A 3,841-nucleotide genomic window follows, 5' to 3' on the forward strand; every position below is an offset into this window, starting at 1 on the left:
TAAATCATTCTAAATTAAATTAAAATTCTAAAATAATTCTAAATCTCTTTATAATTCTAATTAATCTATAATCATTCCTAAAAAAGAAATCTAATTAAATTCTAAAATATTAACAAAGATTAAATTTTAAATCATTCTAAATTAAATTTAAATTCTAAAATAATTCTAAATCTCTTATAATTCTAATTAATTTACAATCATTTCTAAAAAAGAAAACTAATTAAGTTCTAAAATATTAACAAAGATTAAATTTTAAATCATTCTAAATTAAATTAAAATTCTAAAATAATTCTAAATCAACTTATAATTCTAATTAATTTACAATTATTTCTAAAAAAAGATCTAATTAAATTCTAAAATATTTTCAAAGATTAAAATCTAAAATTATTCTAAATTAAAATTAAAAATTCTAAAATATTCTAAATCAACTTATAATTCTAATTAACATATGAAATTATTCTAATATAATCCTAACATTAATCAAGATAGTGTTCTAATTCTTTAAAGAGATACTAATTAATCCTAAGATTATATCTAATACATTTCTAATCATGAGCCTAACAAATGGACCAAAAAAACAAAAAAAAAAAACAGGATGGGCCTACTGCCACTTACTAAGCCCAATACAGGGGGTGTATGGACAATGGAGTGGGTATGTGAGATAGCAAACTCACTTGGGCTTGTGAAAGCCCGAAAATGAAAAATGAATAAACAGATACCCTAATCCTATTGCATGCATTCAACATCTTCACTAAGATGAAGATCCGGTAGCGACGGCGAATCCGATCGCGCTGAGTCTCGTCACCGGCGACGGAGACTCGAACCTCCGTGATGCTCTCCGCTTCTACTCTCCTCCACCGCCGTGACTACGTATTCCACAAACCAATCCCCGACGCCGGGTTGCAACGATATCAAAAAAATGGATTAAACGCGAAGTAGAGAAAAGTCTTACTGATTCTGATGTGGAGGCGTTTCGATTCGTGCTCCCGTGGCTCCGGTTTCTTGCTCTTCCAAGATTTCACTGAATCGTGATGAGGAATCGACTGAGATGTACTGAGTGCTCGCGTTGGTGTGGGATTCCGCTGAATTCGCCTTGCCGTAAGTTTCGTCTCCACCTATGCTCGGTGCTTTTCTTCTTTCTTTTGTTCTGTTAAGCGTGTGTATTCTCTTGCTGTTAACTTGTTAGGGCTTTCAGAAAAAATTGCTTTTGTTCTTGCTGTTGTGTTTATGTTGTTCTGGTTTAAGGTTTTTCTTTTTTTGAGAAAAAAAATTGTTTTGCTATGTTGTTACTGTTTAGGTTTTGAGAAGAATTCTTACTGTGTTGTTTTTTTCCTGTTAACCTCTCCTTCCCAAATTTATGAAGACCAGATTAAGTCTTAAGAAACTCCTTGCTTTTTTTGAATTTCTCATCCCAGATTATGTGGGATTTGGTTTATTCTGTTTTAAGTTATTTTCAAAAGCGCTTTTTGGATGTTCAAGTTAACCTGCTGTGTAAAGTTTCAAACTGAGTAATTTGTTTAGTTATTTTTCAGTTTTTTAAGCGCTTTTGAAAAGTGCTTTTTAAAATAAGCTATTTTTGTTTTCTGCAGATTACAGGTTTGAAGAGACTTTGATGGAATGGAAAAGTGGTTGCTCCAAGCTTCAAGACAGCATGTTTTTGCACCTAGGACCAAAGGAGTGTTTAACCACTTAGTCAAAAAAAATGTAATTATTTAGCCAAAAAATGTAATTATTTAGTTTAATAATTATAGCTCTGAGATATCTAATAGAATTAGGAACCTGTTTTCCACTTAATCAAAAAATAATGTAATTATTTAGTTTAATAAAAAATTTAAAGACAAAATGTATTTGGATTATTTGGAACCTTTTGAATTAAATTTTAATTATGTAATTATCTTTTAAGCTTTTTTTCAAAATTTAACTCAACATTTATTTATGCTAATCAATTTCTACTTTTAAAAACAACAAATTTCTAACTTAAGTATAATGACTTAGTTTTTAAAAAAAACAAATTTCTAATTTAAATATAATGACTTAATGTTAAAAAACAAATTTCTAATTTAAGTATAATGACTTAATTTTAAAAAAATAAATTTCTAATTTAAACACAAAAACTAAGTATAGTAATTTAGTTTTTTTTAAAAAACACAATTCTAATTTAAACACAAAAAATCTAAATGTGGGACTTTTAATTTTTAAAAAAAAACAACACAATTCTATTTTAAATACAAAAATATAAATATGGAACTTTTAATTTAAAAAAAACACAATTCTATTTTAAATACAAAGATATAAATATGGAACTTTTAGTTTAAAAAAGACAATTCTATTTTAAATACAAAAACCTAAATAGGAGACTTTTAATTAAAAAAAAACATACATGTTTCTAAAAAATGCAAATTCTAAATATGGGACTTTTGAAGCAAAGAAATCTCATGGATTAAACCAAAATGGTCGGACAAAATTGGGGTATGACAGCTGCCCCTATTTAATTACCTCAAACCGGTAAGTGATAATGACAGTAGTCTTTACGCATTCACGGTGGGAGATAATTAAATACAAGAAGACCCAAATTTTGTCCTAGGCATTGAGAGGAAAAAAAATATATATATATATATATATATATATATATATATATATAATATATATATATATATATATATATATATATATATATATATATATATATATATATATATATATATAGAAAGAGAATGCGGTGAGAAATGGCAAAAAGACATCATTCCACAGTAAAATGGAACAGTCAAGACTTTCTGGGAGTTGTCAGAACAGTATCTTGGACGTTATAGTCAAGATATGTTAGCAATGGAATGACATCCCTAGCTAAAACTCAAGATTTTTCAAGATGCTAGAGCAGTATAAAGGAAATCTGGCATGAGACTCTTCATATAGATGAAGCAACATCTCAATAGTAAAAGTGAGATTCTCTGTATCGAGTCGAAACAGCATCTTACATGATAGAATTAAAATATTCCAGCAAGGGAAAAATACTTTAATTGAATCTAAGACTTCTCGAGGATATTAGAGCAGTATCTCTAAAGAAATCTGAAATGAGACTCTTCATATTGATGAAGCAGCATCTCAAACAGTAAAAGTGAGATTCTCTGTATCAAATCGAAGCAGCATCTTATATGATAGAATTAAGATATTCCTAGCAAGGAAATGATACCTTAATTGAATCTAAGACTCTCCGAGGATATTTAGAGCAGTATCTCTAAAAAAAATCTGAAATGAGACTCTTCATATTGATGAAGCAGCATCTCAAACAGTAAAAGTGAGATTCCCTGTATCAAATCGAAGCAGCATCTTAAATGATAGAATTAAGATATTTCTAGCAAGGAAAAAAAAATACCTTAATTGAATCTAAGACTCTCCGAGGATACTAGAGCAGTATCTCTAAAAAATCTGAAATGAGACTCTTCATATTGATGAAGCAGTATCTCAAACAGTAAATATGAGATTCTCTGTATCGAGTCGAAGCAGCATCTTATATGATAGAATTAAGATATTCCAGTAAGGAAAAAAAATACCTTAATTGAATCTAAGACTCTCCGAGGATACTAGAGCAGTATCTCTAAAAAATCTGAAATGAGACTCTTCATATTGATGAAGCAGTATCTCAAACAGTAAAAATGAGATTCTCTGTATCAAGTCGAAGCAGCATCTTATATGATAGAATTAAGATATTCCGAACAAGGGAATTATACCTTAGTTGAATCTAAGACTCTCCGAGGATACTTAGAGCAGTATCTCAAACAGAGAAATGAGATTCTTCAGATAAATGAAGCAGTATCTCGAATATTCGTCTGTTGAGGGTAAC

At 29.1% G+C, this 3,841-nt stretch overlaps 1 long non-coding RNA gene across 1 annotated transcript; it reads left to right on the forward strand.

Annotated features, from left to right (window-relative positions):
* The first annotated feature begins 578 nt into the window (after positions 1–578).
* On the forward strand, positions 579–1,902 carry LOC127117538 (uncharacterized). Its single transcript, XR_007801987.1, has 2 exons — positions 579–1,098; positions 1,590–1,902. It is a non-coding gene; the product is annotated as an uncharacterized LOC127117538 (long non-coding RNA).
* The last annotated feature ends 1,939 nt before the right edge of the window (positions 1,903–3,841 follow it).

Source organism: Lathyrus oleraceus, chromosome 1 (genome assembly GCF_024323335.1).
Source record: "Lathyrus oleraceus cultivar Zhongwan6 chromosome 1, CAAS_Psat_ZW6_1.0, whole genome shotgun sequence".
In the NCBI taxonomy this organism is placed as follows: Eukaryota; Viridiplantae; Streptophyta; class Magnoliopsida; order Fabales; family Fabaceae; genus Lathyrus; species Lathyrus oleraceus.